The sequence below is a fragment of the Amblyomma maculatum genome, chromosome 3, assembly GCF_055883805.1.
Source record: "Amblyomma maculatum isolate TAMU_Amacu chromosome 3, ASM5588380v1, whole genome shotgun sequence".
In the NCBI taxonomy this organism is placed as follows: Eukaryota; Metazoa; Arthropoda; class Arachnida; order Ixodida; family Ixodidae; genus Amblyomma; species Amblyomma maculatum.
Genome location: NC_139346.1, coordinates 101,978,054 through 101,988,455, shown reverse-complemented (window position 1 = coordinate 101,988,455; position 10,402 = coordinate 101,978,054). Strand labels below are relative to the sequence as shown.

General features: G+C 41.1%; 1 long non-coding RNA gene across 1 annotated transcript; it reads right to left on the bottom strand.

Moving 5' to 3' along the window:
- Positions 1 to 3,098: 3,098 nt before the first annotated feature.
- On the bottom strand, positions 3,099 to 10,402 carry LOC146195437 (uncharacterized). Its single transcript, XR_014705574.1, has 3 exons — positions 10,269 to 10,402; positions 8,247 to 8,396; positions 3,099 to 3,407 (listed from the first exon to the last, which is right to left on the bottom strand). It is a non-coding gene; the product is annotated as an uncharacterized LOC146195437 (long non-coding RNA).

The window sequence follows — 10,402 nt, the reverse complement described above, 5'->3', positions numbered from 1 at the left end:
AAAAAAAATAGGAAGCCTCCCCATCTACCATCCACATTCTTGCGTAAATCCAGCTGGTGCATCGACAAATGCGCGCGTCCCCTCCCTTTCGCCACCTATGATCGAACAAAGAATGGTCGTTCGACCTTTTATATTTACTTCAAAATATTATATACTGTTGCGTGATGACTGATTAATAATGTCAAAGAGGTGGAGTTCTGAGCTTCTCTTCTATTCTGGCCAACTTTGGTTATAGATTATACAAATTATGCTCAAGTTAGCTAGCTGAAAATTATCCGACTAAATATATACATGTTTTTATTTGTATTCAGTTAATGTTCGCTTTTCGGGTATGAGTAGATGTTTTTATAAAAATTCTAAACATCGGCCCAGGAAACGAAAATTTTCCTAATTTGCAGGCCTTTATTTCAGAAAAGGTTCATGGTAGAGCAGCAATAATTCCACAATATGTTCTCAGCATAATTATCCGCAAACAGCTAAAGCTCATATTTTTATGACATTTGGATACAGAGATACGATCGCGCTAATTTACAGAAAACAGCGAACATTGAAAATTTTTAGGAAAACAAAAACAGTTTTCACATTGTTTAAACTTTTTCCACCTATTCTACACTACCTCAGCTTTCAAAACCATTAAAACACCTTGCATAATTTTGTTGCGCAAGTAATTATGGCCACATCGATAAAGCCTTTGTCCAATTATAGCGCACCGCGCTGTTCTGAACATTCTACGGAATTTGTGAATTGTTCAAGGTTTTTAAATTTTGGCACATAATTTTGTAACAGGGAGAAATATATTTACAAAAGAGGATTAAAGATATATACATTGAGGAACAGCCAAGGAGCCAGGCTACGGGGGCCGCCCATTCGACGCGCCACTTCGTCCTCATCATTCTCCAGTTGTAACAATATTTCTTCGCTCATGTTTTGTCTCGAATTCGCAAATCGACGGTGACAGACACAGCAATGAATGATTCAGAATCAATTTTGTGCGCGTCGAGGTCCTGAAGCGCTGTGGCATCAGGCAATACACAGACGTTTTTCGCAATCACCTTCACCTTAACGCGGATTGCACGAAAAGACGATAACGTTCAATGAGCAAGCAACGTATTCCAAATCATTTTAGTAGAATGAAAGAATTGGAAAGGGCATGGAAAACTGCCTCATTAAAACAGTGTTTGTAGCTGCATTCGTTTTTTCGAATGACTCGACAGCGCACATTATTTTCATTCCTGTACAGTTTTTTTTTATTCCTTTGCCACCGCCTAACGCGGTTGAAATGGTCAAACTCTAAACGAATAGGCGGAAAAAACTATTTTTTTTTGTTTATTGGCGATATATATGTTGTGCGCCATATAAATGTACCGGGGCCTTCATGCTCGCAGTCTGCACGAAAAACTGTCATTTTTTTTTTACCACCGTGTGAATGCCCAAAACTAAAATGGTAACCTCGCGAGTCTTCCGGCTTTTCATTTTCCAGTGATTGAGTCTAGAAAGTACACACATCGTATTCGGTTCTTTCTCCAGGTAAACAGACGATGCTGCGCGTAGTTCCTTATGGATAATACAAAAGCACTAGAACAAAAACATCGCTGAGAAAATGGTCATTTGTTCCTTCAACTTGAGGCAACGTTTTCCTTCTCGGCAATGAAAAAGCTACCTTCTAATCACTAATTTAATGTCACATGAACATGCTATGGCGACACGATTTCGTTTTTATGCGCGCTCTCACTGAGAACTGGATTTGTACTGTAGGTTACGTATAGATGCAGGGATGTAATCGGCGTCCAATACAGGCATATTGGGTCGTGAGTGCTAGCCGGTCTGGGGTATACATATGTGCTCGCACGGTCGTGCTATCATTAGATATAATTGTGCGACAAACGTATGCGCCTGCGACGAAATCTGCATGCATGCCAATAGGCTAAAACCATAAACACATATAGCTGACCCCCAAAGGTGCGCCGCATATGACGAATCCAGACAGTTGCAGCGGTACGTGCTTGAATGCGTTATAGTAATTGTCGTCCCGTACGTGGTACTTGGTGAGGTCCGAACGATCGGCTGAAATGTTGTCGGAATTAAATGCCGCGGTTTGGCGTCCAGCGCGCGTGTATTCAACCATAAAAATGGAGAATTTGTTTTGATTGAATGGTGAACGGAAAATATTCACTTCGGCAGCCCATTCCCAAGCAGCACACCAGCATTGGTCCAACAATGGTTCATCACTGGAAAAGAATGGTATCAATATTGGACTGATATTGGCATTTGGGCATTTTACTACATTCTCCATTCTTGGCCCATCTTTCGTTCCAAGATTGGTCCAGTGTTCAACCAAGCTGGAGCCACCAATGTAGGCACAATATTAGACTTTCCATTCATGCACCATGATTCTTGCCAATACTGTCCAGCATTATACCATCATTGTATTACCAATATTTGTTTAATACCAGCTATTCCATTGATGGCCCATTGTCAATGCCAATATCATACCAATGGTTAGCCACTGCAGGTGCACTGGCTACTCCATTCATGCCGCATATTCTCGATACCAATATTAATCCAATGGTTTATGGGTACACCGGCTACTTCATTCATGTGCCATTGATTGGTTGGTTGGTTTGTGGGGTTTAACGTCCCAAAGCAACTCAGGCTATGAGAGACGCCGTAGTGGAGGACTCCGGAAATTTCGACCACCTGGGGTTCTTTAACGTGCACTGACATCGCACAGCACACGGGCGCCTTGCTTTTCGCCTCCATCGAAAAGCTGCCGCCAAGGCCGGGATTCGATCCCGCGTCCTTGGGAACAGTAGTCGAGCGCCGTAACCACTGCGCCACCCCGGCGGGGTTCATGTGCCATTGATGATGTCAAGATTACACATTTTGTGGCACTGCCTGTGCAGGCCATAAAATGCAGCCTTTTTCATTCTAGCCATATTCGTGACAGCACATCGAACTTGCTGGGACAATAATGGCCTTTCAAATAGGAGTGGCCATATAAATTCAAATTGTTGCTCATGAGCAACCAGTAGATATTCACGAAACAAGGGCATGGTTCACAAAAAGGTAATATTTATTGCAATTGTTACTATAGACGGCAGTTGTTACTAGCCAGCGCTGAGGGCACACACAGCAGCAGTTAGCAGGGCAGTGGCAGGGTTGGTCAGGGCAGGGCGGGCTCTCGGGAAGTGGAAGGGGCCAGGGAGCTGGAGGGCACACTCATAGGCGTAGTGAGGGGGCTGACCCTGCAATTGCATTCACAGGTGGCATGCCTGGTTCGCCAGGGGAGGTTTCAGCATAACGCCTTTTTCTTCCACCCCCCCCCCCGTCACAGGAACCAGGCAGCCACCTGCGAATAAATGCGTGTGCCTCCAAATCGTCCACCCCAGCTTTTTCGCAAATGGCACCTGCACAAAAACAATAAGGAAACAAAATTTACAACACTATTACGAGGCATATAAAATCGCGCGCATTATTTTAGGAAGATGTAGAAAATTCCAGGGTTCATGTACCGAAATTTATGGTCAATGAGAAACACTATACTGATGAGTTCCAGACTAGTTTCAGCTGCCTTGGGTTTATTAGGATGAAAGACGCACATACATTGCATAGCATGTGCCCTGTTGCATTTTGATCGCCTCCACAGCAATACGGCTGAGACAGCCAGTGTTTCATCCCACACTAGGAATTAGTGCTTGATTATCGGCTGTCTCCGCATATGACTGGCGCGCTAGTTTTTTGCCGCTCCTACGCTTTCTGCGATGTGCAAACAGTTTATAGTAATAATCGTTACCAAGAGAATGTTCGGCGACCATTTTCATTTTTTTTAAATGGCTAGATATAATATACACAAGCGATCTAAGCCCACGACTGCTGCACTGGCCGCTGGTTAGCTGATATACGCTTTTGACTGGTTTTGTGGGTAGTTCACTTAAACGGGAGCTCACTTAAACGGGTAGCTCACAGGTGCATCATTTTTACACATATACTGCTTGTCCAAGCAAATTTGATCCAAGGGATAAAAAAAAAACATTTCGGAGGCAGGCAAAGAAAACCAGATATATATTGCTGGAAGCTACCTTGAGCGCCACAGAAAAGGTTTTGTTTGGAATCCTTATTGACATTATTTACCTAAATTACTGATTAATGACTTACACAATAAATGGTGTTGCTACTTTGAAGAGTACCGGCACAATCCACGTTTGATTATTTGTGATAAAGAACCCTCACGTCTGCATTTTGAACGCCAGATATAATAGGAAACCACAAAAATACAGAAATCTGATTCCCGGACAATACAATTGAGGACTTGGCTTGGCTCGACAACCCTGTGTAGCGTTAGACCTACAAGTTGCCTATGGTTTCTTCGTCCGCGCCAGCACATCGTCCAAGAAGACTGTATTTGTATTTTACAGCTGAAAAATACTGTTAAACTCATTTATATCCTTACCGCTTTGTAGTCATTATCCGCATTGCAAAGTTCGGCGCGCTCATTGTAACTCGAGCCTTCATGTGCGCCAAAGGGCCGACGCGAAGCAACCATCGCCAGCATATCACCCTTACTCATGCATGGGGCTAGCAATCTTAGCGGCAGGTTGTTTTGTCCGCTCAAAATCATGTTGTGAGCAGCACAGTTGAGGTGCGCGAATGGGCTGGTAACGGTTTCGGTATCTACATAATCCGGAATTTATCTACAGCTGGAAAAAAAGGTACACATGAGGTTTCTAACCGCAAATATTGAAACAGGGGTTTCCGAACGTGCTCACCGACTCTGTAAGTCCTATTTATTGTCTAAAGTGTATATTTAGTACTTGAAGCGAATAACCTCACTTCCCCACGTACAAAAAAAAATTTTCTGCGCTGTCCTAAGTGGCTGCCAGCAATGCACCACCGGTTTCCATCGTCTGTTTCTAATGGTTTATTTATAACGCTTGGCTCAAGCTATGGGGCGCAGCAGGTGTAATGTAGCTTGAATAAAACCTGCAAGAGATCATATATATGGGTACATTTGCAAGGTTTACAGATTTCACTTACAAATTCTACAGGAATCGCGTCACTCCGGCCTTTCTTTAAAATTGACACGTAATAGCGCTATATCCGTGGCTAAAATAAAGTAATCAACGCATTAATTCAGCTTAGCAAATGCAGCTGTAACAGAAAGTGAGGGCTGGCTACACCTAAGGTGTGCTTAGCTTTCTAATTTTCTTAGATGGCACAACCGTTCGAAATATGGAATATTAAAAAAAGCCCTTGATATTGGCTTTCTCACAGCGTATTATGGGTGCCTTAGATAAGAAACATAGTCGAGGTCCCATGGCCATCTTTCGTTTCCAATGAAATTCTTATATGTGGTGGGCAAGTATCTAGACACAAAAGAATTAACCTTAGTTTTTCAAGATACGCGTAGTTTCCTCGAAAAAAAAAATTGTATGGTATATCTCTAGAGGTAGAAAACGCTGTTTTTGCCATTTCAAAATGTTGCAAGTTTGGATGCCATGATTTTGTCATCTGCTCTTTTTTACTCACTAAATATATGCAGGTTTTATATTTACAAACACTATTAGAAACCTATTTTGTTTTTGCAGTTGTGTTATTAAAAAATCGCAAACTTTTCTTCAGGAGCGATACGCTGCAAAAATATTCATTTTTAACCTTATGTACTGGCATATGATGCATTAGGTTGGTTGCACTAAATATGTTTTCACTTCCTGACGCATGTTCTTAATTCCAGGCAGTATCTGGAGCTCCAGACCACTAGGTGTGTTCTCCACAACGCATCAAAATTGCTCAGAATTCGAAAACAGCAGTAAAGGGCAAATTTGCTGCAATTAAAAAAGATCATCTTCGATTTTCATTCAAATCCCTCTCAAAAATCTTCAGTACCTCAAAAATATCACGGACTAAAAAGTGTTGCGTTATACTGTTTAAAAATATAACATTAAATATTAAACCGAGTGCTTGTGCTGATAATGGCCAAACTCAGCCTGCATTCTTGCAAGATCCAATAATATCTTGGCACAGAAACTTTTTTTCTACATTATCTAGGTTCCATTCTTTATTTCTGAAAAAATTTGAAGCTCTAGATTTGTGTGTGTATCTGCATATTAATTTGAGATTGGACAAAAGTAAGAAAATGGTAAAATAAGGAAAACTGATTAGAATTGAAGAAACGGCCGCAACATCAATTTTTATCAAAATCTGTGGAAACAATGCAAAGTACTTTGTTAATTTGAGTCAGTAAATATATTGAATTCTGCAAAATGTAATATTAGAAATATAAAAATGCTTGTTTTTGTTCTATAGACGTGCTTATATGGCTCCCCCTTATGGAATAGGCATCAAAACTTCAATTTAGTATTTGCTTAATTTAGTTACATTTTAGCTTAAGTAAAATTTAAAACATTGTCAGCGCTTAACACCATTTTTCTGCTTCTGGGACAAATACTTAATATAGCTTAAAATGGTATTAATTCACTATTTCTGTCAATTTCATGGCAGAACGCAAGTGAAGGCTGAACTTTTTCTCTGTCCTGCATTCTTTTTTATTGCTAGGTGCAATAGTATTCAATCTAGGTTATTAATATATTATTCCATTTGTCAGCTTTGACCACCACTAACAATACTATATTTTTGAAGATGATTTTTCAATGTGTAATTTTTATAATTACAATCTTAAGCAAATCGCTTTCCAGCATAATACTTTTGGTGGCGTTACAGAGAACACACATAGCAGCTTAGAGCTCCAAATTCCACCTTAAATTAACAATATGACCTGCGTAATAAACACAGAATATTTTAGTGCAAACAACGCAATGCGTCACGCCAGTATGTAAGGTTGAACATTAACATTTTTGTAGCGCGTTGTTCTTGAAGCAAAGTTTGCGATTTTTTACTAAATCAACTGCATCAATGAAACACACTTTTAATACTTCTTATACAAGTAAACGTTACCCAAATGCGGTGAGTAAAAAACAGTGGATGACAAAATTTTACGCAACCAGCCGGCCTCCAAACGTGCAACTTTTTGAAACGACAAAAACGGCGTTTTCCAGCTTTAGTGATAGGCGTTTTTTTTTTTTCGAGAATACTACGCCGCATCTGGCAAACCTAAGGGTCATTCCTTTGTGTCGAGACATTAGCCCACGACATATGAAAATTTAATTTAAAAAATGGTCATGGCACCACGATTACTGTTCCTGTCCGAAGACATCCATATTTGTTTTCATTTCGTCTCTTCAACAGGCTGGTTTAGCCAATGCGGTGAATAAAAATATCATCGCATATATTAAAGATTTTCGCGCTATATGTTATACCTAAAGCTACCTATATTGTCACAACTGTCATACATTATTTGTAGCTGAAACATCACAAAAGGGATTCGATTGCAAATTGTTCGCTAGTTAAATAGACGTACGAGATGACACATGTATACTTTGTAGAATACAATTTAGGAAAGAGCAGATACAAACTACAGGCGAATAATGCTATGATGTGGAGCCTATGTATTACTCCGGTTAACAGTAAAAAAATCAACTTTTAACATAATATATTCGACAAACTATTGCATGCTCAGATAGGAACACAATTAATGAGCACATCCACGCATCTAATGTCTATGGGCATTAGACGTGTGGATGACTTCGTTTTATTCCAATTCGTGCGTCACTCAAAATAATTGAACGAGAAAAAAGTTAATGTCTACACAATTTTCAGTGAGTATACCACAAATTATACTAAGGTGCTTCATATATGTCACATCACCTAGCAAGTGAAATGGGATAACAGAAGTAATCAGACTCTAACCCTGATCAGCATTTCGCTTTTGCGCCATCTTTGTAAGTTTTTAGGCAGGCTTTTCCACTGATTATCCTCTTCTTTATACCACTGCCACCCACAAGACACAAATCTTCTGGGGGTACCGAACTGTTGGTTTTCGCACCAGTGGTACAACTTAATCGATCCATTTATACGTAGAAAACACTCTCGATGCGCACCTAAAAAAATGAAAGCATGTATGTGTAGGCGAAATCATTCACCGGCGATTTAATAATATGATTTGAACAATAAAATCAAAGGATCACACTCGAAGTAACAAAAAAGTGGTGGAGAGATAGGAATTGAAGCAATGAAAGGCGGTTGCTTTCTGCAAAAAGCCAATAGCAAGAGGTCCACCGTCTATAAGAATAGGCAATAAAAATAAGGCATATTTAAAGGTGCATGCAGCAGTTACAGTGATGCAGTGCTACCTTTTTTGAGGCAGGCTTTTCCGCTGATTTTCTTCTTCTTTATTGCCCTTCCAACCACAGGACACATATCTTCTGGGGGTTGTCGGTTTTCGCACCAGTGATACAACTCAATCGATCCACTTCTACGTAGAAAACGCTCCCGATGCGCATCTAAAAAAATGAAAGCATGTATGTGCAGGCTAAATAATTCACACATGATAAAACAATATGATTTGAACAATGAAATCAAATGATCACACCCAGAGCAACAAGAAAGTGGTGGAGAGATAGAAATTGAAGCAATGAAAGACGGTTGCTTACTGAACAAAGCCTATAGTAAGAGGTCCTGCGTCTATAAGAATAGGCAGTAAATTAAGGCACGTTTATAGGTGCATGCAGCAGTTAAAGTAATGCAGTGTTACCTTTCTGTTTCACTGCAGTGATTGGTATAAATATTACAGCAATTGCTAGGCATCTCAGGTAACCCCATTGAAAACTTCATCCAAAGTACCGAGGAGCAGTGGCGTGTTATTTGCAGCTGTTAACGGAAAGACAGGCTATCCTATGAGTGCATGCGCATTTCCTCCTTTTTGTATACTTAAATAAAAGCGACTGAACAGTGAGTGTTGTAAGAGGTGCAGCGTCCCTAGGAATGGGGAACAAAATTAAGTTTTAGTAAACAGAGGTACAAAAAGAAGCAAATATGCCTGCAATAATAGCATGATGGCCTACCTTTTGATCAACAGCTGTAAACAACCTGTCACTGCCAGTCGGTTCTTTAGATAGGCTTATCAATGCCAGAGCTTAAAGCTAAGAGCAATATGAGTAATGTTTATTGCGGTCACGGCCGTAAACAATTCTAGCGGAACACTCCATTACTGTAACTATTCAACCGTCCATTTATACATATCGTTCATTAAAGAACCATGCACATCATATTAAGTTGCTCTTTTCTACTCCCAAATGATTTCCTATAGAATTAGAGTACGTGGATCGCTGCTTCGGTTTCAACATTCTTGCACGATGGCTATGGCGTGCACTTCATGCATACGGTACGGCACGTGAGGTACAAAGAGCTGTAATTGCCGAACAGGCGGACCTGACGTCCTGTCCCATTTCGCCTGAAAGTGCGCGCCGTCATCGAGCGCTTCGCGAGCAATATTTCGGACGATATGGTTGCCTCATACTGGCCGTCAATGTTTTGTACATTGTGTCCCGCGTGCACGTTGTTTACTTTGCAGTGACAGGGACGCAGTGCACACACGGCTGATGTGCCTTTTTGCTTGTATTGTTATTTTCCCCCGCCCTCGACGCCCGTCTGCGAAATCGCTCTCCTATTGTCGCCGCTTTCTGATAACGCCCTCACCTGAAGGCACGTGCTCAGAAGGGGGGCGTCGATTAAGAAAATTTTGAAAAGGGGCTCACTTGCGCTGTTCACGGCTTTCAATTCCTCAATATGATATTAACCATTATAAAAGTGGAGGCTCATTATGACTTAATTATAGCCTAGTCATCAAGCGGCATCACGCACATGTCTGCCCCACTGTAAAATTCGCTTACACAGACGGCACGAACAGTTTTCAAAACTTCGTCTGTACATCTGAAAACAAAAAACTGCCCTTAACTCTTAACAAAATCCAAAAACTGTGCGAACATGGCTTCCTGCGCGCAGAAGAGAGGCTGTCCAAAATATATGTACAAAGCCGGGCGCATAGTATCTGGTTACTAATTGGTTGCGGCGCGCTGCACAGTCAAAAAAACTGCGCAAATGGCTGCCTGCAGTGTTCTGTCACGTGTTGGTGGCATACACACCTGTTACGCACGGCTCCTCTATTTTCGGCGCAAATGCTATTCATATCGCAGCCAGCAAATAAGTCCACGCACTTGCTTGCATGTAACCCGGACGAAAATTCGCTTAGTTCTTGAAGTCATGCTTCGCGCAGTTGTTTCGAGGAGAATAAGGAAAGAGAACATTTGGGACTGGTAGGAGATTATATAGAACCAATTATGAAGCAATGGCATGCTGCAAAGATATATACTCACGGTCTAAGATGACGGCGTTCACTGAGTCCGATAATGCCGATGGTATCCCGCCGTTGCTGTAATCCGTACTCCGGCGACATTTCACAGCTCAGCTATTCACTGATATGTAGCAAGCACCAACCGGAGCACATGGA